The sequence below is a fragment of the Oryctolagus cuniculus genome, chromosome 1 (assembly GCF_964237555.1).
Source record: "Oryctolagus cuniculus chromosome 1, mOryCun1.1, whole genome shotgun sequence".
NCBI classification, from domain to species: Eukaryota; Metazoa; Chordata; class Mammalia; order Lagomorpha; family Leporidae; genus Oryctolagus; species Oryctolagus cuniculus.
The window spans coordinates 227,453,805-227,481,540 of record NC_091432.1 but is presented as its reverse complement, the minus strand read 5'-3'; the positions used below and the strand labels follow the sequence as shown (position 1 = coordinate 227,481,540).

The window sequence follows — 27,736 nt, the reverse complement described above, 5'->3', positions numbered from 1 at the left end:
CCAGAACCCGTTTTCCTGGCAGCTGGGCTTTGTTCTGCTGCCCTGTTGCTGCCGCTGACAGAGTCTGCCTTCGTGCTCAGCCAGCGTTGGCCAAGCAGCTACTCCAAGCAGGGATTGGGATCAGACGTGTCCCTGTCCCCAGCGCGGCGCTGGCCGAGGCAGCAGCACTTGGAGTGTGCAGACTGGCAGATGCCCCTTCCTGAGCACTTACTTTGTGTCAGGCACAGTGCTGGGCACCTGGCGCTCAGTAGCCCTCAGGTCCTCATAGGAACCTGAGCTCAGAGCAGTGCAGGAAGTTGCCAGAGCCCAACTCTGACTGCCTTGGACATCCGGGCTCTCAACTCACGAGTCCCCATGCTGGGCTGTGGGAGCATGGTAGGGGGGTCCCCCGGGAAGGTTTCCCAGAGGTGAGGATGTTGGGACGGGGCCTTGGGGAAGGAGTAGGCCCTTGGCCATCTGAGGAAGAGGAGCGTGTGGAAGGTACAGCCTGTTTTCTGGCCTGTCCTGAGATCACGGGGTTTTCCTAAACATCATTCAGCACTTGAGAGTCTCAAGGCTGGAAGGAGTGTGTAGCCTTACCTGGTGTCTCCTCCGTAACACCCCTGTGAGACTCTCTCTTGCATACCGTTGGTGCCAACGAGCTTCTTCCCTCCTGAGGCAGCCTCTTCCGTCTGCAGAGTGCTCCTGTGCTAGGACCCTTCTGTTCTTTTAGTGGAAGAAGCTCCTTTTCCTTCTCCCCTCCCCCCACTACTACCACATTGGGAAAAGGCCCAAGGATATAACCTTTGTCCTGGGAGGGTTGCACCGCTGGGCACCGCTGGCCGGACTGTGAGCCCAGACTGAGGCTCCTGCCTTTCTGGTTGCAGAAAGTGGCGTGGTGGATAGAAAAGCGCCGGGCGTGGAGCCTGAGGTCCCGGGCCGTATCTTACTCTACCAGCTTCGCTGTGTGCTCCTACATAGTTACTCTCCGTCTCTGAACCTTCACTTCCTTCCCTGTAGAATGGGAATGAAAATCCCCACTATCCATCTCCGGTGCTGCTGTTTGCAAAACAAACAAACCTGTGTACTAGTCCAGTGGAAAGTCCTCACAAGCAAGGTGTTCCCTATGTGTCCGTCCCCAGTGGACCTAACTGCAGATGTGGCCATTTGCACACACACTGAGTTCTCTGTGTTCCCCTTATCAGTTTGCTTTATCCCCTGTGCATAATTCAGACCAAGTTGTGATCAACACATGCCGCCCACTGTCCCTAGAGCCCGCTTTGTGCCTGGGTCTGGGTGGATGCAGGGAACCCAGGATCAGTGTGGTGGGAGAGAGTGTGACCGGGCAGTGTGTCCTACAGGGCTGGAGCAGAGAGGGGCACTGTGGGGCGCCCAGGCCCGGGCTGTGCTGCTGGGATGGGGAGGAGTGCACTGGACTTGGGGGCAGGGGCGGGCTGGGGAGAGCACTTCACCGGCCCGGCAGAGGGATGTCTGGGCTGAAGGAGGCAGAAATGGCTGCAGGCCCATTGCAGGGGGTTCCTCTGAAGTAGGTGGCATCTCCAAAGTGGGGAGAACAAGGCGGAATAACCGGAGGTGACACTGAGTGCGAGATCCAGCCTCTCAAGGGCCAGGGATTTCCTTGGCTGGGGTCTAGGGATGCGGCAGGCTGAGTGGTGGGGGGATCAGAGGGCCGAGGACGGGAGTGTGGAGGTGAAGGAAGGCTCCAAGCATAGGCACCCACTGTGCAGTGGACAAGGCAGGCCCTGGAGTGAGAGTGGCGTCCTGCCGGGTGTGAGAACTGCGGGGCTGTCTTCCCCTGTGGGTGCAGCTCAGATTGCAGAGGCTTGCCTATGCTGCCCACTAGCAGGAAATTGGGGGTCTCTGGGGGAGCGCGGAGCAAGAGCTAGCATTCCCCTCTCTAAGCCACTGTGCCATGTGCTCTTGAATCCTCCCAGCACCCCCTCCCAGGGTTTCTGTCCCACTTCGCGGATGAGGAAGCTGAGGCTCAGCCAGGCTTGGTCAGCTCGCTGGGGGCTGTTTGGAAGGCAGACCTGCCCGACTGCTCTGCTCGGGCACTGCCCGGCTCGGCACAGGGCCACTTGTGTGTGCTTTGTGCTGGGCACCTCTGCCCCTCAGGCTGGGCTTCCTCACGGCTCCCGCCAGAGCCCGAGTTCACTGCTGCTTCGTTCATCGTCCAGCAGGAGCCTAGAGCGCAGCTTCCCTGCGTTGCTGGCGGGCGTTTGAGTGTGGGGCTTGTCGGGTGTAGGCTTGCCAATCCCTGCCCGTCTCTGAAACGCCGTCCCTGGCAGCCCATCAGACAGTTACGAAAGGGTCTCTCCTCCTCCCTGCAATTCCTCAGTGACGTCCCATGCCTCTGGGACAAGCCGTTGGTGTCTTGTGGCGTAAACGGGCGTTTTGTAAGTCATGATTTTATTTTGTTTAAATAAACTGTGCTCACACCGAGGTGAGATGTTTGAGGGACACAGCCGGAGGTTCGCACCCCTGAATTCCTCTGACGTCAGTGCTTTTTTTCCAAGCCCAAAACTGTGTGAGGAAGAAGACAACATTCAAATCACTGTCTTTTTCCTCTCCTCTTTTATACTTTTTTAGATACAATTAACACCTCACACTTCACCTGGGCCCTCCTTGGTTCACTTTGACACTTCCTTGATATTTATTTAGATGTGCATGCCACCTCTACTTTGAATTCCGTGGTTAAGAGAATCAAGAACTCTTAAAGCAAGCATTTTCCCTCACTGAGGATGTGCAATTAGTGGAGTACATACACGTGGATGTCCAGTTGTCTTTTTTTATTTGTCAGAAGATCATGGCACAGTTGTGTGAAAATTGCCAAGAAAAGCCGCTGCCATCAAATCAGAATACCTGCTGCGAATTTGCAGAAGCAGCTCATTTTATTATATTTTGCAGAAGATGGGGAAACGTGCGGAGAGAACTCTGTGGTTGTCTCTTGGAATTTACGAATCATGAATAATGCATCTAATTTAAAACGGCTATATTTTCCGTAAGCATATGTGAGTGCAGATTTCAGACACGTCCTGGAATTTGACTCTATCCTATTAGGTGCAGGCAGTCTGATCCCATTGTCATCCACAAAAATAAAAGTAAAGGATGTGCCTTTTGCCAGAAGTTTTGCTGCATTCCCAGTCTCGTTTCAGGAGCTTTGTCTTGCCATGCGCCAGCCCTGGACCTCCGGAGCCTGGCCCGGCCCTGGACCTCCTGAGCCTGGCAGAGGCTGTGTTTCCTCAACCGCACCCCTTCCCTCTGCCCGCGTCTTGCGCGAGCTGTCAGACACTGTCATCGCTAACCCATCCCGACGCGCCTGAAAAAGAACGCCGAAACTTGAGATGGTTTTAGATGCTGGGACTTGAAAGATGAAAAGAAAGCTGCTTTTGGAGTGAGTGCATTTTAAGGGAACCTGAAGGAAGCCGAGGGAAGTTTCACGGGAGAGAGGGGGCCGCCTTCCGACTCGCTGAGCGGTAGTTATTTGAAGACCAAAAAAATTTTTTTCTGTATTAATATTTTCCACCTTAATCCACTTGGGAGGGAGAAGTTATAATCTCACATAATCAGTGTGCCTGGCTGTGGGCCTGGAACTTTGCACGTTAAATGCACAGGGAATGAGCTGATAGGCTTAATTGAAACTGGGTTCTCCTCGGTGACAATAATAAAGGTGCAGATTTCTTCGCGGGAGCGGTTCACGATGTCAGATGACTGAGGGCCTCATTTTGTAGATAAGAAGATCGGTCGGTTTAGAATTCCGTTTTGGACAGAGGTTGGAGATCCTATGAGAGAAAACAGTGGCGGCCACACACTCGTTTCTCTCAGCCCACTTACCTGTGTGAAAATACAACATGCTGCTTTTCCAAAGAGCCTGTGGCGACTCTGAGCCATCGCTAGGTTTTGAGGCTTGGATGAGTGTTTATTCTGATTGCCCCAAAAGCAGCATCCCCCAGTGGAAAGAACCCTGGGCTCAATGCAAGCCTGGGTTGAAACCCCAGCCCTGTCACTTTCTGGCTGTGTAACTCTAGACAAGTAACTTCCCCTCTCTGGGCCTGTTTTCTCATCCGTGAGATGGACTTAATTGCCCTTATGTTACAGGGGTAAATGTGAAAATACTTATCAATGATCCTAAAAGCAGCAGCAGTCCTTAAGTAGTGCTTACCCTGGGCCAAGCACCGTCTAAAGCCCTTTGCACGAGTGACGCGGTCGATCCTCACAACCACCCTGTGAGGCCAGTATTATTATTTCCCCTAAAACACAGAAAGGTCCAGGGCCTTGCCCGAGGTCACACGGCCAGGAGGTCCAAAGTCTACTGCCGAATGTCCGGCTCCAGAGCCCGTGCGCTCGCCCGCCATCCTGTGCCATCCCCTGGGGCGGCCTAGCGCACCCCCCACACACATAGAGGAGCCATGTCTGAGCCGAGGCCGTCGGGAGCATCCTGTCGCTGGGGCATCTTTAAATGTTCTGTTTCTACATCTCAGAGCCAGTGTGGGCAGTGTTTACAGTGCTTAACATGTGAAAAATCGTTGGGAAAGCGAGTCTTTAAGTGGAACGGTTGTGTAATGGAATATTTCACGTCCTGGTTCAGCCATGAAGCTCAGGGCTGATAAACAAAGCATCGGAAGCCAAATGGCTCCTCATCTGACCCCAATTAAAATAAAGATTTCATTCCATTCTGTCCTGACAGAGAGGAACATATTGTTGCCTTTAAGGGAGTTTGGTTTAGTTAATGAAAGGATTTTATTTCATTTTTCCCCCCAAATACAATATCTAATTAAATAAGATTCAATTTGTTAGAACTTCTGGTGGGGGATATGTTAACTCTTGTAAAGCTGTGTCGCTGCCGTGCCTCAAGCCTGCAGCTCCCGCCTCCCTGTCCATTGTTCAAGGAGGAAGCGAGCCCCAGTCATGGCCTCTTCCCGGTTAGGTCTCCTCTGAGGTGCACCTGTTCACGCACCCGCGCAGCAGCCTGCGTCTGTCCGCGAGTCGCCCGGATCCCGTGTAAAATACCACGGATTTACATACAGGCCCGTTTCCTCGAAGCATTTGTTCTCGCGCATATTGTCATTTACCAATCGCCGTAGCTGTGTCCGTATAGAACGTCTCAGGCGCGGAGTTGTAGCTGCTGAAATATGGTAGGTGACATAAGTTGGGTGTGGATGCCAAGTTATCACGGAGTTCCTTCAGTTATCCTGAAGAAATGGGCGGCTGTCTGAAGACTTCATCATTTCACATTCAGAGTGAATGACAGCCACACTCGTGTTTCACCAGGCGGGGTGGTCTGTGGGTCCCTGGATCAGGCCTTTCCTGTTTGCGCCACAGGTCACCGGTGACTGTCGGGGCCACGGCTGCCCAGCACTGTGCTGGGTGTGCTTGCGGAGCTGCTGTCTTCGGGTCAGCTAGGCAGGGGGAGGCAGCAGATGGCGAGGCCCTGGTGGGCACCTCCGTGCCCCTGAGGAATTGCCTGGGTGGTCTGCAGAGCCGCAGGGCAAGGGAGCTGGCATGAGCATCAGGGGAGCCGACCCCACCCTGAGCGAGCCCCCTCTTCTCTGGCTGCAGTGTCTCCATCTATTAAAGTGACAGAGTGGGGTCAGCAGGTCTCGAAAGGCGCCTCGGCCCTGCCTTTCTCAGATTCCGTATTCAGTAGAGCAGAAAGTACATGATGTTCTTAAATCCGCTAAGAATTTATAGTCAGATGCTAAGGATTTATGCTGTGAGAAATCAGAAGTCCTTAAGTCTATAAAACCTAAGACATTTAAACCATATTTCAAAAAAAAAAAAAAAAAATCTTTTACTTTCGAATGGCTGCTTCTGACACCAGCGAGCATTTGCTCAACGTGCTGAACACCTGTTCCGCGCAGGCCCAGGGCCAGGTGCGCAAGACAAATCAGTGGTGGCCCAGCTGCCCCAGGGCTTGCCTCCTGGTGAGAACAGACAGCAAAGCGGGTGAAGAAGTCGTCCTTTGTTAAGAGTGTGCGCTGGGGGTGGGCAGGAGGGATGAGGATAGGCAGGGGATACAGGGGGCATTCGGGCTGGGCCTTGAAGGGTGTCAGCAGTGTCAGCAGGTGGAGAAGGGGAGCTCGTTCCAGGTGGAGCCGAGCAGGAAGGAAGGGTGCAGCCCGGTGGGGTCAAGTGGTGAATTCTGGCCACTGAAGCATGGCGGAGAGAGGTGGGGGCGGGGAGGGAGGAAGCCCAGAAAGGAGGGCTGGAGAAGAAGAGGAGAGAGGAGTGGGGGGAGCAGGGCCAGTGGGCGTTCTCTGAATACGAAGGAGCAAGAGGCACGGGGCGTGCAGATGACCTGGGCCGCTCTCGGAAGGACAGTGCGAAATAGGGCTCTAAGTAGCCCTCAGCAGTTACCAGTACCGTCCTGGGCCACGCGTGACACAGGTCCCCTAAGGTTATGACACTGAGGAAAGCCTGTGCCTAGTGACATCGTAGCTGTCACTGTCACACAGAGTGGTGTACACCTCGGTAGTCAAACCTACCACACTGCTGTTTGTGTAAAAGTAGAACACATGCAATGATGTGTAGTATTTAATACTCGATAATAAACAGATGACTATTATGGGGCTGTGAGAAACAAGCATGGAAAATGCATATTATGTAAAAATTATCCATGCATTTCAAAAAAATTTTTTAAGTTTTATTTATTTATTTGAAAGGCAGAGTTAGAGAGAGGTGGAGGCAGAGAGAGGGAGAGAGGTCTTCCATCCACTGATTGACTCCCCAAATGACTTCAATGGCTAGAGGTGGGCCGATCTGAAGCCAGGAGCCAAGAGCTTCTTTCAGGGGCCCAAGGACTTGGGCCATCCTCTGCTGCTTTACCAGGTGCAGAGAGCTGGATCTGAAGTATAGCAGCTGGGACTTGAACCAGCACCCATATGGGGTGCCAGCATTGCAGGCAGCAGCCTTACCTGCTGTGCCACAGTGCCGGCCCTGTACTACTTATTTTAAAAAGTTTACTATAAGCTGCATGACACCAGCAGCAGCCTCGTCCAGCTTGTGTTTGCTGTGTCTCTTGTTTGCATTTAGTCTTGTGCTTGATTTCATCTCTTGTTCTACCCCACAGGTGTGCTGTGTAGACTAGGTATACAGTAAGCTTTACCATATAGGTTTGTGTAAGTACTTTCAGTGCTGTTCACATGACAACCAAAACGTTTAAGCACACATGTCCCAGAACATATCCCCCTTGGTAAAGGACGTCTCACTGTACTCAGCTTGGTTTAAGCCGACGTCTCAAACTTACTGACCGTTAAGCCTTTCTGAGACAGAAGACCTGCTGGAGACAGGGGGATCCTCTGGGAGCTATAGTCAGGAGAAATAGAAGCCAGTGAGCATTTTAGATTACTGTGGCCTGCAGTAGGAACTGCTGCTGGGGGAAGTGGCAGGGGAGGATGATACCTGTATTAGGAAGGTCAGTGGACACCTTGGCTGCACTTGGAGTTGGTCAATGTGTGTTTCCAGGAGAGCTCCCTCTGAACATAGCCCACGCCTTCTCCGTGGTGATGCCTGAGCCTTCCATGAGTCTTACAAGCTCAGGGCTGGCCGGATGTTGCTATCCCGTCATCCCCCTGGCAGCCTGTCCAGAGCTCATGGACAACACTGGGGACTGAGGTGGGAACGGGCTCAGTGCTAGGAGGCTGGAGACAGAAGATGAAGACTAGTGGGAAGTGTTCCTACGACCCTTTGAAGCCATTTGTTGGGGGCCTGCTATGTGCCAGGGACTATTCCCAACTGTTTCCTGAATCCATCTAAGATGGTACTGTGATTCTTCTACTTGATGAGGAAGGCGACAGAGGCATGGAGAGGGTGTTGGCTATCCCACGGTCACATGGCTGATAATTATGTCTCAAGATCTTCTGAATGACTGCTGGGTCTGTGATTTTTTTTTCCCACTTATTTGACAGAGTTAGACAGTGACAGAGAGACAGAGACAGAGAGAAAGGTCTTCCTTTCGTTGGTTCACCCCCCAAATGGCCACTACGGCTGGAGCTACGCTAATCCAAAGCCAGGAGCCAGCTGCTCCCTCCTGGTCTCCCATGCAGGTGCAGGACCCAAGCACTTGGACCATCCTCCACTGCCTTCCCGGGACACAGCAGAGAGCTGGACTGGAAGAGGAGCAACCAGGACTAGATCCTGGTGCCCATATGGGATGCTGGCACCGCAGGCGGAGGATTAACCAAGTGAGCCATGGCGCTGGCCCCTGTGATTTTCTTTTTAAACATTTATTTTTTATTTGAAAGTCAGAGTTACAGAGAGAAGATTTCCATCTACTAGTTCACTTCCCCAAATGGCCACAATAGCCACCGCTGAGCCAGGCCAAAGCCAGGAGCTTCATTCAGGTCTCCCACACGGGTGGCAGAGGTCCAAACACTTGAGGTCATCTTCTGCTGCTTTTCCCAGGCCATTAGCAGAGAGCTGGGTTGGAAGTGGAACAGCCAAGAGACAGACCAGCACCCATATGGGATGCTGGTATCGCAGAAGGCAGCCTTACCTGCCGCGCATGGCACCAGGCTGGGGTCTGTAGTCTTAACACTGAGCTGTGCTGCCTTCCCCAGAGAGCCCCCCAGTAAGGTGCTGACCATCAACAAGCACCCTTGTGAACGTTGTTCGACTCCCCCAGCAGCCCTGTGATGTAAATGGTATTATCCTTGCTTGACCAGTGAGCAAACCGAGACTTCATTAAGCAGTCGTGTCACAGACATTGCGAAGCCAGAAACTGAACTTCAGCCTGTCCGCTCACTACTCCCCTAAGTAATTCTAGAGAGTTTGTATTGCTCAGAAATAGCTCTGTGGACATGTTAGAAAGTTAGCAGTCTCTAAATGGATCAATGGCCTAAATGTGTGACCTAAAACTATAAAGCTTTCAGAAGAAAATGTAGGGTAAAAGCTTCACAACACTGGATTCACAGTGACTTCTTGAAAATGACACCAAAGGCGTAGACAACAAGAGCAAAAACAAATTGGACTTCACAAAACATTTTTTAAGTTGAACATCAAAAGACAATAGCATCAAAAAGCCAACCCACAGAATGGGAGAAAATATTTGTAAATCAACTATTTGAAGAAGACTTGAATGGATATTTTTGCCAAAGAAAATATACAAATGGCCAATAAGCAAATGAAGAGCTCTTCAACATCACTGATCATTAGGAAAATGGAAACCAAAATTACAATGAGCTGCCTCCTCACTCATTAGGATGGCTATTGTCAAAAAAGTGCATAAATAAAAAATAACAAATGATGAAGATGTGGAGAAACTAGAACCTTATACACGGTTGGTGGGAATGTAAATTGGTACAGTGGTTGTAGAAAGTACTGTGTCAGTTTCCTCAAAATTAAAAACAGAATTGCCATATGAGCCATCAATTCCACTTCTATCTAGCTACATACTGCAAAGAATTGCAAGCAGGGCCTAAGAGGTATGTTGCACACATGTTCATAGCAGCATTATTCATAATAGCAAAAATGTGGAAGCAACCCCATGTCCATCAACAGATAAGCAAAATCTGGCACATACATACAATGAAGTAGTGTATGGCCTTAACAAGGAAGGAGAGTCTGGCACATGCTATATCATGGGTGAACCTTGAGGATATTATGCTACGTGAAATTAGCCAGTCACAAAAATACAATTAGTGTGCTCGTATGATTCTGCTTAAATGAGAGTGAGATCCCTTAAAGCAGTCAACGTCATAGAGGCAGACAGTGGGGGGTGGGCAGAATTGGTAGCTGTCATTTAACAGGTGTAGAGTTTCAGTTTTGCAAGATGAAGAGAGTTGTGGAGATGGAGGGTGGTTGATGGTTGCACAATATTATGAATGTATTGAATACCACTGAACACCTAAAAATGGCCGAGATGGGAAATTTATGTTATATGTTTAACATGAAAATTCTGGGCAGGGGGCTGGCGCTGTTGTATTGGGCTAAGCCTCCACCTGTGGTGCCGGCATCCCATATAGGCGCCGATTTGAGGCTCAGCTGCTCCTCTTCTGATCCAGCTCTCTGCTATGGCCTGGGAAAGCAGTGGAAGGTGGCCCAAGTGCTTGGACCCTGCGCCCATGTGGGAGACCTGGAAGAAGTTCCTGGCTTTGGATCACCCCAGCTCCAGCCTTTGCCAGCCATTTGGGGAGTGAACCAGCAGATAGAAGACCTTTCTCTCTGTCTCTCCCTCTCTCTATCTGTACTCTACCATTTAAATAAATAAATAAAATATTTTTAAACATTCGGGGCAAGAAAAGAAAAGAAAGTCAGTAGGCGTTGTTAAGCAACAGCTCTCCACATCCTGGCCTGGATGAGAAGCCAAGAACATAGTGTGGTTCTGTCTTTGGGTGACAGCATTTCTGGATGCAGCCCAGTGTGTTGTAGATGCCCTGCCCTTTTCTTGGGACTGAGCTCAGAGCAAGAGGCAAGGCATGAGCAGAACCCATCCTCTTTGGGGATGACACGCAAGGGTACTTCAAAAAGTCCCTGGGGAAGTGGAGCTGAAAGATAGGTTTGTTTTGAATACAAAGACAAAGGCTTCCTAATGTATTAGTGCAGGTGAGATGGCTGTCTTGAGAGGCATTGGGCACCCTTGCTGGGGTCAGAAAGGCAGACATCCCGTCTGTCTTGTGTGTCTGCTAACACACATTTTCCGTGAACTTCTTGAAGTACTTGCCTGTGGAGAGCTCTCGAGGCAGTGTGATAAGTGCGATCTGGAAGCCTGATTTAACCCAGAAGAGGGAGAGATTAACTCCATTTGGGGGACTGAGCCAGGTTTTCCAGGAGTGAGGTCTACACTGAGTTGTAAGGGATAAACAGGAGTGTGTCCAGCAGCGCTGGGAAAATGTCTGATTTGTTCGTTTCTCTATCTTGGATTGACAATAGCAGAACTCGTATTTTCAGAATTTGAAGTTGGCTCCCTTCCCTGCCTTAGTTTGCTCTTAAGAAGAGCCCACTCCCACCCTGTCTGCCACCCTAACGCGATTGGAACGTTGAGATAGGGCGACCTGCGAAGGCCTCTTGAGTCTGTCTGCTCAGAGCCGCATTTACAAACACGACTTCGCTGGGAGACAAAGATCGCCATGCGTCCAGATGGCCTGCTGCATTTAAAATAGCGCAGATGATGAAACCTGAGGGAAAAAAGGAAGTAAATTCTGTGACTTTGTGCCTTTCAGTTAAACTCCCATGCGTGCAGGCTGGCCGGAACGCGCATGGGGCACGGGGCTTTTGTTTGCCCTGGTGAGAAGACAACCCACATTCAGCGGCGGCAGGATGCTGGCCCTGTGGTGGTGCTGAGGGTAGAGAGCGTGGAGGGCCAAGTCCCACCTGCCCGGTGCGCAGGGATGAGCAGAGGATTCGGATGTGTTTAACGTGGGCAGAAAAGCTGCCGGAGCAGCCGCTGGAGAGGTTGCCTAGTAGCACTCCCCTGGTGGCACCACTGCCACCACCGTCACCATCAGCCATAAGCAGGGGACAGTGGTGGCTGAGCACATGGCCCTGGAGGCAAACCACAGGGTCCCCGTGCCAATCTGAGTGTCGTGGGTGAGTCCTCACTTTCTCAGGGCTTTGTCTTCTCCTCCGTCAAATGGGAATCAGAAGTCTCTGTTCCCTGGGGGTTGGGCTGATACTTGTAAAGTGGTGGGAACACTGCCTGGTGCTGAGTAAGGACTGGGAAGAAGTAAGCCTCGGCCCAGATGCCACGTTTCTCCTGCTCTCGGGGCTCCTCCTCCTTCCAGGCGGCCAGCTAGGCAGCCACCATTCAGTCGTGGTGGTAGTGAAAGCTCTGACGAGAGGCAAAATGGTGACCTTCAGTAAGACATGGGATGGAGGAAAAGGGTGGGGTTTGGGACAAGAGAGACTGGATTCAAATCTCTGCTCTACCCCTGGCCTGGACAAGCTCTGCTTTTGGCCACTGCCCTGCCCCTCAGGACAGCTGGGAAACCAGGTGTGTGGAGTGCGTACGGTAGCGGCTCTGTTAGTGTTAGGTGTCCCTCCATCCTCCCGCCCCGTCCCGGGCTGTGCAGAGCTGCTCTGTCACCATGGTTCCTCCGCAGCCACTTCACCCAGGGCTTCCCGTGTTTATGCCACTTCTTTCCCATCAGCACGGACGTCGTCCTATCACAAGCGTCTCTGTGACACGGGCCCTGAAATCACACCCATCTGTGCATCCCATGCACACGCTTAAGGCTGCACGGTGATTACGCCTTTCTCTCCCCTAGCACGGCATCTGGGTTGATGGGACAACCGCTCCCTTTTGGTTTTGCTTATAAAATCAGTGTCCCCTTTTCCCAAGGTTTGGGACTGCCCGAAGAGTAGAATGGTGGGGTGTTTTAGGTGGCAGGGCTTGGGACTACGGAAATAAAATCAGAAATAACCAGCGTTCCCATGGTTAGCCATGGAAGACAGGTTGACCACACTCGACTTTCACAGCCGGGACAAGTCTGTGAGGTGCCCTTGGTGCTGCTGGTAGCAGTGTAGAAGACCCTCAGTGACTGTGCACAGCCTGGCAAGCGTCGGTGCAGTGTTGGCTACAGGAAGGTTTCCAAGCCCCTCCCACACGCCGGGCGCTGTCTTAGGCAGCCATCCCCAAACTTCAGGAAGGGGAATTGGATGCCCCAATGCCCCGTGGTGAGGGCTGCCATCTGGGGGCCGAGGAGCCCTATGAAGACCAGCCCAAGACAGGGATGCCAGGGCTTATGTCAAAAGCTGTCACTCCAGGAAAATGTGTAGAGGAACCTGTTCTTGAATGTGGATGGCACTGGTGGCCATGTGCTTGGGGAGGTGGGAGTGGTGCAAGGTGAGAAAGAGACAGGTGAGAAGGCACCTGGGAAGGAGAGAGGGCTGGATCCTGGAAGCTCCAAAGTACACATTCTGGCCTTCAGCCCCGGCTGAGCTGGGCGATCTCACCAGCGAGTCTGACTCTGGCACCAAGAGAGCACTCCCCGAAGACAGTCCCCATCCAGGGCCCTGGCAGTGTGGAGGCTGCAGGCTTCCCTCTGCACGCCCGGCACATCAGGAGCAGTGTACTGATGGCAGCGTGGTCCTGAACGCACCGCCGGCCTGCAGCCTCTCCCACGTGGGTCGGATGCGTGGGCATTCATGCGGCTCTGCAGACTCGAAGCGGGGTTTGTCCTGGGCATAGCCTTCTGAGTGCAGTAGAGACTTTAGCCTGTGGAAGGCAGCTTTGACAATTAACAAAAATGTGTGCCGTGAAGTGAAGCCAGGAAACTCAGGACAAGGGCGTCTTGCTGTGGGTACTTTGCTTTTCTGAAAGGCAGAGAGGTGGAAAGAGATCTTCCATCCTCTGGTTCACTGCCCACATGCCTGCAGCAGCCAGGGCTGGGCCAGGCCAAAGCCAGGAACCTGGAATTCCATCTGGGTTGTTGGGACCCAAGTACTTGGGCCACCACCTGCTGCCTCCCTCGGTGTGTGTTAGCAGGAAGCTGGATTGGAAGCAGAACTGGGACCCAAAGCAGGCACTCTCTGATACGGGATGTGGGTGTTCCAAGCGGCAACTTAACTCCTGCACCACACACCCAGCCCTTGCTCTGGGTATGTGCACATTTAGTTGTAAATATCAATGAAATCCTTCAAACAAAGACCTGTTTGTGTTAAAAATCAAAAGAACCCACAACATGTGTGTCCTCTTCAAAAACCACTTGATGAAGCTGAGTTATTTGAACTCCAACTAGTTCTTAATTTTAGCAACTTTTTTCTTAGAAACGCCAGAAGAAGCGGCGAGACCCGCCCCCCCCCCCCATCTTTAAATTTCCTTTTTTGGAAGCGATGACAGTGCTCCTCCAAAGTTTGTTTCTTACCTTTCCACCTCTGAGCGATTGATTTTGATGAGAAACATTACACCCAGCATTTACTTTGACATCCCTGAGTACAAACAGTCATTTTAATGTTTTTTTTTTTTTTTCTTAAAAAAAAAAAAACCAGAACCCTGACAGGGACATCAATCCTTTGCCTGGTGTATGAGGCCCGGTATATTAATTGGCTGTCAGATTCTGAAGAAATAATGGATTAATGTGCTTGATCGTAGCGCTCTGTTCAGAGACTGAAGTTTGATCCTGATGTCCCCAGTCTCTCCGCTTAATGCAATTACAGATATGCATTCAGGACGTTTCAGTGGATTGCATTTCATTAATATGATTTGAGCGGACAACATTAGGCTGCTGTCGGGTCCTCTCTGACAGCTAATTACTAGAATGAAGCATGTATACCGCCAAGGAACAATGGTGCCCTTATTGGGGCCATTAAAAAATAATAATAATAATAAAAGGAATAGAGCTTTAAAACACTCACATAGTTACTTTCCTTACGTGTCACGGGCCAGGATGGCACAGAGTGGGGAGTGGAAGAGGAGAGGTGTGCAGGGACCAGCCGCGTCTCCCGCAGCAGGACTCTGGCTTGCCCTTGAAAGAAGCCACATGTTTCCATCACACCCTTCTAAAGGACTTGCGAGATCGCCTGTGTGGACTCCAGCTGCAGGGTCTCCCGGGGGCGGAAGGATCGTGGTCTCTGACCCTACAGACCTGACACTTTGCCCACTTCCCCCGCCTCCTGCCCCAGTCTTTGAGACTGGAGAAAGTAGCCGTTTGGAACACCCACGGCTTGTCAGAGTTTGCCCTTGAGGAGGCTGTGGTGTCAGACTCGGCCGCGTGGGCCGTTGGCCTGTCTGCCCACGGAGGGAGGCGCTGCATGTTAGCAGTGGAGGTTCAACTTGTCACAGCTCTTTCTAGCTGTCCGGGCATTCAAGGAGTGTTTGTTCGGCAACCCATGTAGGTCCAGCGCTGCTGACTGAGGGTAATAACAAGACAGATAGCCACAGCCCCTTGTCGCCAGCCCTACAAGGGAGACAGACATGAACAAACCACAGTGAGACCAGGAGGGTGGGACAAGCTCCCGGGGAGGAGGTAATTTGGGAGCGGGGTCCTGAGACATGGATAGGACTTCGCTGGGTTGTGAGAGCTAGAGTGGGCTCCTGGGCAGAGGCTGGGAAATGGGCTGGCAGTTGGCCTCCTGCCTAGGGAGGGTCTGGCCTGATGGTCACTCTAAGGGCCCAGTGAGGCTGGTCCTCTCAGCTGCACTGTGGAGCAGGTGTCTTGCCACCTCTAGCCACCATTAGCCAAAGCTCCCCAGAGTCTCTGGAAACTTCAACTCAGTTTCAGGGGTCCTGAATTCTAGCCCCAGATGTACCCCTTAGAAGTAGCATGAATCCCTGAAAAGGCACTTGACCTGCGTGGTCCTTACCCAGGAAGTCAAGACACCCCCACTCCTGCCAGCCTGGTGGATGGATCAGGTTCACTCCGAGAGCTGCCGGTGAGGGGCAGAGCCGTGAGTTACGTGCAGCTGCACCCTGCTGAGTTCACACTGCTCTGGGCCCCTGTGGATACCAGTGGAAGAAGTTTTTCACATCAACAAAGCAGCAAGCTCCAGGGGATCCAGCCTCGTTTTTAAATCCTGTTCCGGCAGTACAAGGTGCCGTGGAAATTCCTGGTACTGAAGCTGCTGTCATTCCAGAGCCCCTGAGCCTGGCCCCCTCCTGGCAGTATGGAAGTGTCTTGTCTTCCCAAATCTGTGTTCCCCACGTGCAGCACCCCTGGTTGGGGTGGGTGCCCTAGAAACCTCCACAGAATGGTTTTAGAGTCCCAGACACGGGTGATCCAGCTTCCCCTAGGTGTCACACTGTGTCTGCCTCTGCTCTCTCCCCTCTGTCCATTCCCCGCACCCTGGCCACCTCCGCCTGGGGCTCTTGAGCAGTCTGCTGGGCATCAAGAACAGTGCCTCTCAGTGTGTTTTTAGGGACCACAATAGCCAGCGTCCAGCCTTGCCCACCAGAAATCAGGTCCCTGCTGCGAGCTCAGGTCTTCTGGGGTGCACACCCCTGTTAGAGGAGCGCTCCACTGGGCCCAGCGGTTTGGGAGCATCTGACACCTGAGAGAATGGGGGAGGGGGAGCCACTGGCGTGACCCCTGTTGGCATGGTGAGGGTTCTCACTCCTGAGAATGTCCTCTCTGAGCAGGCATCACCTCTCCTCCTTCACCATCTCACTGTTCTGTGTGACTGCTGTGGCAAGAGGAACCGAGTGCCCTCCCTCTCTCGCCAGCCGCCTACGCCTGTGGGACGGGGACAAGGCCTGTCCTGCCTGCCCTGAGGCTGCATTGCCACCAGGTTGGAGAGTGCTGGCTTCCTGAGGACATGGCCATGCCCGGGCCACCCCTGCCACACAGCGCAGTGCCCTGCTCTGGGCCGAACCCAGCTGTTCACCTGCTCACCTGCAGCCTGTAGCAGAACGCTGGGCACGCCTGCCACTCGTCAAGCGTCCCCAGGTGATGGCCACGTGTGTCCTTATTCCCCCAGAGCCTCATTGGGTGAGCACAGAAGCCTTGCTTGCTCCTCTGAATTTGATTTGTTGATTTCTCCGTGGGTAACGCAGCCCTGCCCAGGCCCGTTTCTCTCCTATTACCTGGCTGGCGTTTTCCTAATGATCCTCAGACAAAGAGCCGCGGCTGCGGGGAGCGCATCAGTGCTGCTGTCCCCCAGTCGCTCTCGCTAACAGGCTTAGCCGCACTTCACGATCATTATCACGCGGCGGACTGTCTTTGGGATGCAGAGGTGATTTGCCAGCTCCAGTATGCTTCGTTTTTACTAAAATGAAGGAAGAACAACAAAAAAAATCCTTGCATTTATAACAAGGATGTACCATTACCCCCTGATGGATATCATCCTAAAACCGTCCTGTCCCATGTCCCTCTGTGCCCTGTGTCTCCCTCTGGACCTGGCACCAAGACCTTCACTGTCCAGCCCATCTGCTCCTCCTTGCACTCCCCTTCAGATTCTCCTCCCGTCGCCCCATCTGGGCCCTGGCTGCTCCCTGGCGCTGCCTGCCTGCAGCGCCCTCTGCAGTCTGTTCACCACGCCACAGCTGTCAGGGCATCACCGCGCTTCTGTTCCACCGTGGAGCTGTTACAGCACAGCTGGGATGGCCCCTTCTCTCCCATGTGCCCAGACCTCTGTCCAACACCAAAGCCCCCTTTTGCCCTTATTTGTGTGCCTGTCTCTCCATGAGGCTGAAAGTGCCCCAGTGACAGAAGCCACATCAGAGTCCTCGCGCGTGGTGAGCCCCGGGGACGTCTGGGGAGGGAGAGGCGGCCTGTTCCGAGAGGCCGCCCCAAGCTCTCGCAGGGGAGTCCCTGGGGGAGTCGGCTTCCGCCTTGGCTGGTTCTTTGTGCTGGAGTCAGAGGCCCTCTCCCACGAGGTGCTGAGACCCAGTACCCAGAGCTCAGTCACAGCCAAGTGGCTCAGTCACAGATCACCCAAGTCTGAGGTCGCAGAGGAATGAGCTGGGGACAAGGACTGGCGATAAGGAGTTTAGCCGGGGACAGGTTGTCATGGAGGTGCCGTGCATGTTCGGTAGCTGGTGAGACAGTCCTGGTGGAGCGCGAGGGAGAGGCCAGACCCCCTCCCCCCACCGGCTTGAAGCCCACGAGGGCAGTCGCAGGAGGTCTTTCTCCAGAGGGTGCTGGAGGGTCACTCACACGGGGCCTCTGAATACACAGGGGCTCAGGTCCCCTCTGTGTGTCCCCTCTGCACGCTGGTCCACTGAGAGCAGTAGGTTGATGTCATACTAGAGTGTTCCCTAGGACGCTCACAGTGAGCTTCCGGAAGGCAGGGACTCCGCGGGCCTGCTGGCCGGAGGGAGCCTCAGCCTCCGTGAGGAGCCCGGGGCGAGGGTGCAGCTTTGCGTGTGTACGTCTGCGCGGTCGGCTGGACTCTGGGTGGTCCTGCTCGTGTCCCAGAGCCTTGAATCCCAGAGGTGCCAGAGCCTGCAGAGGACATGCAGCCTGTTTTGCAAGTCACCCGGCCTCTGCCACCTGCCTCTCTGAAAAAGCCAGCACCCCCCACAGTTCCCAGCCACTGATTCTAGTGTTACGGTCCCCGGCCGCAGAACACCAGAATCGTTTGCTTGGGACAAGAGCACGGTCCTTTTCCACTAAGCTGCCGCATCGCCCGTCCTGGAGTCTGGTTGTGTGGCTTGTCGCTCCTGAGATGCACAAACACCGGCCGTCCCGGAAGTTGTGTGTTGAGAGCACAGTCTCGCAGACCTGTCTCCACCCCCGCTCTGGCCTTGCCACGTCTGATTCAGCGGGCTGGCTGCACGTGGCTATGGAGCTCTCGAAACGCGGCTGAGTCCAGACGGAGCTGTGCTGTAAGTGGGAGTTACACCCGGCTTTCTAAGGCCTGGTTTGAAAATGACAACGGACATCAGAGTATATAAGGGGTCTGCAGAAAATTCATGGCTCATGTGTATTATGAAAAGACTATGCATGAATTTCAATTTTTTTGCCCCAAAATGTATCTTTTATTTTATTTTTATTTTTTGCCAGGCGGAGTTAGACTGTGTGAGAGAGAGACAGAGAGAGTTATAGACAGTGAGAGAGAGACAGAAAGAAAGGTCTTCCTTCCATCGGTTCACCCCCCAAAATGGCTGCTACAGCCGGCGCGCTGAGCCAATCCAAAGCCAGGAGCCGGGTACTTCCTCCTGGTCTCCCATGTGGGTGCAGGGACCCAAGCACTTGGGCCATCCTCCTCTGCCCTCCTGGGCCACAGCAGAGAGCTGGACTTGAAGAGGAGTAACCGGGACAGAATCCGGCACCCCAACCGGTACTAGAACCTGGGGTGCCAGTGCCACAGGCGGAGGATTAGCCAAGTAAGCCACGGCGCTGGCCCCAAAATGTATCTTTTAATTCAACTTTTCCATGAGCTTTTCAATACCTTTACATATTGGGTAACATAGACTACCTGGTCAGAACCCACTTCCCTTGTTTCTTTTTACCTAGAATTGTGCGTGTGACTCCCCTTTCTCCTTTTCTGTCGGCCTGCACTTGGCTTCAGTGTGGCTGCAGTCTGCTTGTGTTACCGCGGCAGGCTGCACGTGTCTCCTTTGGAACCGTGTCCCGATGGAGGGCATCGATGAACAGGTGTTGAAAAAGTGCCTCTTCTGCACTTCGCCATTTCTTTGAAAGCATTTAAACAAGTCAGCCTTTGCTAGTACTTCTACAGTTGGTGGTTTCGAACCCAAGAGTGGGAATTTACATGTGTCCCAAGTACTTCTCAACTTGTTAGCATCGGGCACTGTCCCTGTCCCCAATAATGTTGTTAGTCCCTTCTGTCACCAGCTCCATGGCAGATCTGATCGGCACTGTTTGTATTCTTACCTGTTCTTCACCGCTTTCAGCCCCCAAGTGGGGTGGACTAATTTTCACTAAAGTGCTAATGACTGATAAGGGGGCCAGCCTTGACGCTTATACTTTAAAAAAAAAAAAGGCAAGAAAGCCTTCAGTAGCTGTGGCAGGGGGAGACTTCATTTGGACATCATGCCACTGAGGCAGGATCGACAGGGAGGAAGTTTGGGGCCTCAACTGGTACGTTTCAAGTTACCCCTCATGGGCTGTTGGTGGGTGGAGACCTGGTCAGGGTGAGTGGGTGAGTGCCAGGGCTCACAGGTGGGGGCATCTCCGCGTGCGACTGTGCCTGGAGAGCCTCTGCCTGCCGGCTGTCTTCATCTCCGGTAGCCCTGGGAGGGGTCAGGAGGAGCACCGGCACCTCTAGCTTCACACCGTGTGCTGCTGGCCTGACCTGCATCTGTGGTCCCCAGCGCAGCCCCTCCTCACTCTCTCACGCCAGTTTTAGTTCTCCCCCGCAGCTGTGTGTGTGTGTGTGTGTGTGTGAGAGAGAGAGAGAGAGAGAGAGAGAGAGAGAGAGAGAGAGACGAACGAACACAGGAGGATATTCTCTGAGCTGGCGCAGGGCAGAGGGGAAATCTCTTTTCACTTTTCTGCCTTTGAAGCCTGCACTACAGGGAATGTTTTGGATGTGGGAAGCCAGAGGCAGGCGTCCGCGGGCCTCCTGCCTGGCCGTGTCGCAAGCCTCGCCGTCTTTCTGGGCAGCGCGGCTCTCCCCTCACTGGGGATGGCAGATGAAGGCAGGCGCCAGCGCGACAGAGCCTCCTTGACAGACTTTGAGGCTCCTGTCCAGAGGGTCTGTTGTCAGTGCCATGGGGCCGGGAGGCCTCTTGGGGACCCCAGGGAGGGAATCTTCTGGAACTAAAGCCGAGGCGGGCTGGAGGATGGTCCCGTGGTCACAGAATCAGTAGCAGATGGCGAGCCCTGTGGCTGTCCCTTGCCCCTCGAGAGGGCAGTGATTCTGTGGTTGGGCCGAAAAGCCCCGGTCCACGTTTCAAACTGTCTGCTGCAAGTCGGACACCGCCACCGGGCGCCGTCTCGGAGGATGTGGTGTCCTTTGCATCTGGGATTAGCTGGGGCAATGAGCTCTGGGCTTGCCCTATTTGTTAGCGCCGTGCACGCTCCCTCGGGGCCCGCAGCGCCGTCTGCTACCCAGCCTGACTCCTCGGGGAGAAAGAGGGGGCCCAGAGGTGCTGGCAGTCACTGCGGCAGTGCAGGGAGAAGCAGAGCCTGGCCGACAGCTGAAGAGGCGGGCCTCATGTCATGACTCCATCATCCCTTCATTTTTTAAAAAAAGATTTATTTTATTTATTTGAAAGGCAGAGTTAGAGAGAGGGAAAGAGAAAGAAGTCTTTCATGTGCTGGTTCACTATCCCAAGTGGCTACAACAGGCGGATCCAGGCCCATCCAAACGCAGGAGTCAGGAACCTCTTCCCGGTCTCCCACGCGGGTGTGGGGCTCAAGCGCTTGGGCCACCTTCTACTGCTCTCCCAGGCCATAGCAGAGAGCTGGATCAGAAGAGGCGCATTTGGAACACAAACCAGTGCCCATATGGGAATCTGGTGCTTCAGGCAACAACCATGCCACAGGGCTAGCCCCTCCATCATCCCTTTGCTTACTCATGAACCTTTACCACAGCCCTGCCCTGAGCCAAGCCCCGTGCCAGTAAATGGGGTCTGGAGTTGAAGGAGAACTGCAAGAGTGCTCCCTATCTGCAAGGGACAGCTCCAAGACCCCCAAGTGGACATCTGAGCTAGATAGCACCACACCCTGTATTTCTTCTCACACATACATATCTATAATAAAACTTAGGCTATAAATTAGATACAGTAAGAGATAAGTAATATAGCTACTAATGAAGCAGATAACTGATAAAAATTATGTGAATGTGTTCTCTCCCCCCACCTCCAAATATCTTACTGTATGTACTCCCCCTTCTTCTCATGATGCTGGGAGATGACACAGTGCCTGTGTGATGAGACAGAGAGGTGGTGATGTCGGGGTTGTGACTTAGGGCTGCCTGAACACAAGCCCTGTGATACCACCCATGTGATAACTGAGCCGCCAGCCGAGTGTGGCTACCACAGGGGCAGTATATGCAACGTGGATATGCAGGGCAAAGGGACAGTCACGGCCGAGGCAAGATGGAGAAGTTTCTTTGTGCTACTCCAAACAGTGCACAGTTCAAAACTATGAATCCTTTATTTCTAGAAGTTCCCACTGGATATTTTTCAACTACAGCTGACCACAGATAACTGAAACTACAGAAAGAGAAACCGTGGGGACGGGGAACTACTGAGATTCCATCCACAGGTGGGAGTCGCCCCCCAGCCAGCGGGAGGTACCTGTTGTTGCCACTGGCTGAGGGTCTGTGGGTTGGCAGTTCCAGAACAGGAGCGTCAGGTCATGTGGGAAACCCTTGAGCTGGGCCTTGGCAGAGAGGGAGGCGTTTGCCAAGCTGTGTGCTGGGAAGCTACTTAACCTGCTACGAACCTCCATGTCTTCACCTGTAAGACAGGCAGAGCACTGTGTTCACAAAATGCGCGAGTCCCGGAAGTGTCAGCAGCTCCGCTTCGGAAGACCTGCTAGCATGTTTGGTGGGAGCAAGTCTTCCGTCCCCTCAACCTCTGCACCCACGCCCCTTCGTTTCCAGTTGTTGTAGCACCATTGATTTTACAGGACATTGGATGTGTTTCTATTTTTGTGTCCTTTGTTATAAAGACCAGGAAGGTGGTGAGAAACATCTCAAGGATCTCAGGAGAAATGGGGTCTTTTTAAGGAGTTTGTGGGCTGAGTCCAAGAGAGGCACTGGGGGCTGTAGGTGCTGGTCTGAGAGCAGCCCCAGGTCCTGATGGTTCATGGCACATGACTGACGGACCTGGGGGAGAGGGATGGTTGTGAAAGACTCTGTCCTCTGTGGGAAAGAAGCAGCAATAACGTCCAAGGGGAAAATGCAGCCCTGTAGGTTGACTGGAAGGGCCCTAGATTTGGCTAAACCCTGCTCGGCCTCTCTTGGTTGTAGGTGGTGAAAGTCCAACTCAGACTAACTGGAGCAAAAAAAGCAAATTTCTCGGCACCTGTTGCTGAGAGGACTAGGGCTTTGCTTTCGGCTGGTGTGCTGGATCCCGGGGTGCAAGCGATGTTGTGTCGTCTCTCGTTGGCCACTGTGTGGCTTTGCTTAGCTTTGCTTTGTTGGCTTCATTTTCATTCTCTTGCTTTGCAAGAGAAGTATAAGTGCCTATGTGGTCCTTGTAGCTTGAAGTGAGACCCCTTCACCTCCAGTGTCTGTGTGTCAGCCCTCAGAGGAGACTCTGCTCCAGCTCGGGTCGCTTCTGGGCCATCCTGAAACAATCACCGTAACCAGCTTGGCCAAACCAGGCTCACGCGCCCACCCCGTGGCTGGGCAGGACTTGGCGGGATCAGCCCCACAGGAAAAGGGAGCTGTTGTCCATCCCCAGTGGAGAGGAAGAGACAGGTGTGAACAAGTGATCCCAGTAGTGGCTAGCAGCAGGGGGGAGGGTGCCCAGAGGTTGAGGAGTCAGAGAAGATGTGGTGGCTGACGTAAGGGAGTGAGGGTGACAAGCTGGACACCAGGGAAGGCTTTAGCAAGGTGTCTGTGCTGTGCTAGGCCGACGTTCAGGGCTTGCTGGCCTGACATGCGACATGGTTGCTGCCAGCTTTCTCAGAGGCTCCTGTTGAGTGTGGTTCCACATGTAAATGGTCGAAGGGGCACTTAATGGAATGGATCTCGTAGGGGAGACCAGGAGCCACTTCCTTCCTGCCTGCCCCCCCAAAATCTCTGAGGGTGTCCAGCTGAGACAGGAAGCCTGAAGCCAAGGTGATGCAGAGATGGTGCCAGCCATCTGAGATCACGGGCTCAAGGGCAAGCCAGGGACAAGCCTCTGGCTCCTGTGGCTCTGCCTGAGAACTTACTGTCCTTTGGCTAAATGAAGCCACATGTGGTAGTTTTTGTTTTTTAAGATTCATTTATTTATCTGAAAGGCAGAATTGAAAGGGAGAGAGAGTGTTCCATTCACTGGTTCACTCCCCAAATGTCCACAACTGCCGGAGCTGGGCTGATCTGAAGCCAAGAGCTTCTTCTAGGTTTCCTACATGGGCGCAGGGGCCCAGGCACTTCTACCACTTTCCCAGGTGCATTAGAAGGACGCTGGATCAGAAGTGGAGCAGCTAGGACTTAAACCAGTACCCATATGGGATGCCAGCACTGCAGCTGGTGGCTTCACTTGCAGCGCCAGCCCCAACATGTGGTGGTTTTATTGGAACTGTTTCCCCATTTCCCTGATGGTCAGCTTCTGCCTCTTTTTATTGAAATTTTAAACTTGTGCAGTAATTCCAATTGAGTGATGTTATAAGTGGTTACAGGTGGCTCCCTCACACCTGATCTTACCAATCATCTTACAGATGAGAAGATAAAGGCTGGCAAAAGCAGTGACTTGGCCAAAGCCACAGAACTGTGGAAAATGCCAGGGCCAAATCCATCCTTCTGCGCTCTTCCCGTCCCCCAGCCCCAGTGACCCCTGAGATACGCCAGCTCTTGAAGATGCAGGTGGGGGAGTGCACCCCTGTTCCCAGGGAGGAGAGGGCTTCAGAAATTGAAGTGTGCTCCAGTGCCAGCCGGATGTGACTGGTGGCTGGAACAATCCAGAGGTCCGAGTGTGAGTTTGCCCTCTACATGTGGGGACCAGGGAGGAGATTCTTTGATCCTTCCCAGACATCCAGGGGACCTTGTTGTAAAGCCAGCGCATGCTCCTCAAAAGTAAGCAAGTACCAAGAGCGTCTTCCGTGAGCTGGCTTCTTCCCTGGCGGCTGGCCCCACGCTGCGTGGGTGCGCACACGTGTGCGTGTCTGTATAGGGATGTGCACATGTGTGTATGTGTGTGTGCACACACACTGGGGGCACCTCCTGGTGAAGCCCTTTAGCCCCGCTGCAGCCTGGAGTCGGGAACCCAGGTGTGGGAGCCCCGCTCGCAGCCGGCTCGCCTGATCTGCCTGTGCTCTGCGGAGGAGATTACAGAGCTTAACGATCCGCTCCTCCGAGCTGCAGCTGATGCCAGCCTCTGCCCCCTTTCCACCTAATTAGTCTCATTAATGAGCTCCTCTGCTCTCCATAGAGAGGGTTTCCTCTTTGGAATAAGAGGCAAAAATACCTTGCCCAGGTAGATTGCTGAAGCCTTTAATTATTGCCCACACCTGCTAAGCCTTGTGACTCACACCCAGTGCTAGTGCCGAGCTGAACAGAGCTTGTTTATAACCACGCGCGGGTTGTAACTCTTTCCACACCCAGAAGGCTTTTGATTCCGAGAAACACACTTCCCCGAGACCTCGTGCCTGCTCGTTTCAGGTCTGGCTCATGCTGGGGGTCCCGAAGTGGTTCCTGCCCTAAGGGTGCTCCCAGTCCAGCGAGAGAGACAGGCAAGGAGCCATGCAGACCACCTTCATGGCTGCCATTTCCTACACACCTTGGTCCCCCTCCTGCGGGCCTCAGAATGCAACGCAGAGGCAGACCCGATCACTCCACCTTACAGAGGAGGCCGTAGAGGGCTGAGGGTGGGTGTCGCCTGCCCCCGGTACCACAGCTGGGCAGGCGATGGAGTGGAGTGCAACAGGTCTGCTGGCCTCTGTGGCCACTAGATCACACCTTGCTTCTAGGGCCTCCCTGTCACATCATACTGTGCCCCACACAGGGCTTCAGAGTTCGGACGAGGCAAGGCCAGGGGGCTTCGTGAGTAATAGCCATCGAGGCCACAGGAACAGAACGAAAGTTCCCAGATGAAAGCCCTGTGTGCTCCCAGGTCTGCGTGCACTTGGCACCTCTGGAGCAGCAAGGCGGGAAGGGGAGGCAGGGACCCCAGCAGGGAGACCCTCAAGTGCTGGGCCAACACTTTGGACTTTCTGTCCACCGTACCCTCCCCCCAGCCCCTAGTATAGCACCCAGGACACAGTAGGTGCATAATGGCAACTAGAGGGACAGCCACACTGAAAGCAGGACCACCGTTGAAGGATTCGGAGCAGGGGAGAGATGGTGTCAGAGGGCTGGGTGGTCCCTCTGCGCACGGGTCACGTAAACACTAAGATCCGCGACAATGTCCTCACCCCAGTGCTCTGCCCCCGCTGGGGAGGCTTGCCTCAGGCTGCCCAGTTGTTGGTAGCAAAGGTGGGACTCAACCTCAGCTCCACTTGTTGGCAAAAACTACACACTGTCCCCCTCACCACGTGGCCTCCTCCGTGGACGCTCACTCAGTGGCTTGGAACCCAGACTGGGGTTTCCTTGCACGTGCCTCTCGAATTCTGAATGAGAAACTAGGAGCTCGGGCTTCCAAAGACAGAGCTGCTGACTCAGACAGAAGCAAGGTGCTCCGGCCACATCAGGACGCATCGTGAAACCAAGAAGAGTAGTGTTTAATAGTGTATGTCAGACGGCAGCAGCCGCCAGGAGATGCTAGCCAGTTTGCTGCCGGTCTTTAAACCTGAGCTGTGTCTCAAACAAGGACTGCAAGCCCCATAGCCAGCCCCTGAGTCTCTGTCCTTTCTATGAAATCAGGCCGCTCCTCCCTACAGCTCTGAGATACATTATCCCCATCTTTCAAACAGTAAACTGAGGCTTAGAGAGCCACAGACTTTGCCAAAGCCACACCCCCCTCAGAAGCCATCCAGATCGGATGTCACTCCCGACAGATGGAGCACGGGACAGACCCTGGCGAATACTGGGTGTGCAGGCGTCGGGTCAGCCAAGAGCATCTGGGCAGAGTCCCCAGGCCCAGCTGGGGTTCCCGAGCTGTCCAACAAGAGATGGTGTGCACTGAGCAGTCCTTGAGGCCCAGCTCTGCCCTACCCGGGTCACCAAGACCTCCTAGGGGGAGGCCGGGTCGTCAGGAGCCGGGTGCGGAGCGGAGCAGCAGAGCTGATGGGGGCAGTGATCAGTCTGCTCCATCCGTTAACTTGCAAAGTCTTACCTTCCCTTGAGGTTCTTGGATCCTCCCCTTCCCATTCCTGTGCCCCCAGCACCCGCCATGCTCTTACCTGGATCCCCTGTGCCCCCATCCAGACCGCTGTCTCACCGAGGCGGGAAGGGGCAGGCCTCTACCCTAACTGCCCCGCCCACATCTCAGCGTTCTCGGTTGCCTTGGGACCCATACCTCTGGCCCTGCTCTCACTGTTGCAGCCACTCTCTCTGCACCTCTCTACCCCACCCAGGCCTAGGGAGCTCTGGCCCCTCCTCTCTCAGCTCATGGGTCACTCCCCCTGCCCACTGCAGGCCTGCCGCTGCCTCCAGACCCCGGCTCTGTGCGCCTCTGTTGGGGAGCTGCTCCGTCGTGCCCCTCCTCCCGGGTGGCACGTATACTTCTGTGTGGCTCCCTTGGGAGCCGACCCCCCGTGAGTTCTCAGCAGCGGCCTGCTGCATTCACGAAGGGGAGGCAGGGACCACCACCCTTGCTTGCAGGTTTGGGCAGGCCTCCCAGAGCAGTCCTGAGTCCACACTCGCCAGGCAAGGGAGTGATCGGAGAGGGGACCCTGACCCGACAGTAGTCACAAGGTTTAGGGTTTGAAAATGAAACGGACAATGAGACGTTCCTAAAAGCTGGCAGCCCCTTTGCTGAACAGACACACAGATACGAATAATCAAATCCAGCTCAAGCATTCCCCCTCCAGGAAGCCTTCCCTGATGGCTTTACCTCTGAATACCAGAGACAGTGATGCCTCCCGCAACCTGTGCTCAGTCGCTCACTGGTGGCAGAGCGGCTGGCCAGCCTGCCCTACCACTCCTTATCTGGGTTTCTTCATCTCTCACAACCTCAACATCATCCTCACAACAAGAATCGTGATTCCTCTGGGCGAAGGCTGAGTGGGGGACCCCGTGGTCAGCCACGGTGGGCCTGGCCTGGGTGGGCATTCGCCACTCTGGCTCTCCCCTGCCGCCACTGTCTCCCGTCTCCTGTCTTTGTTCCCTTGCTCCTTGTACATCCTCTCTGTTCTGTGGGCTTCTTGCCTTCTGCCCCCTGCGCCCGCTCTGGTGACCAACAGATACCGGTGAGCTCCCCGTGCATATCGTAGCCTCGTAATGCTTCCTCCCTCATCGGCCTCTGCAGACCCTGATCTCCTCCCCCTCTCTTCCCTGAATCCCCTCCAATTTGGAAATTCAAAAGAGGCGCTTCTCGGCGTGAGCATGCTGCGATTCAATTTGAAAGTAAATTTCTCCCGGCAGCAGCCGTCCTTCTGAACGGTGATGCTTCAGACTGACAGCGGACAAGATTGTAAACAGGTTTCAGATGGGGGGCAGGGAGGGGAGTCAGCGCTAAGTGCATTCTGCAAGTTGTTTGCAACAGTGTGCGTGTGCATGTCTGCGATTGCAGCCTTGCGGCGGCGCCGTGTGGCTGGGGAAGAAAGCCGGGACCGCACGGGTCTGTTGTGAGCCACCCTGATATGCGCTGGCTTTTTGGGAAGCAGCTTCCTTTCAGTGTGGACCGTCCATTCATTCACTC

General features: G+C 53.8%; 1 protein-coding gene across 13 annotated transcripts in view; it reads left to right on the top strand.

The window, feature by feature from the left end:
- Nucleotides 1-27,736, top strand: part of DENND1A (DENN domain containing 1A) — a 558,482-nt gene that overhangs the window by 451,600 nt on the left and 79,146 nt on the right. The gene's annotated exons all lie outside the window — the stretch shown is intronic.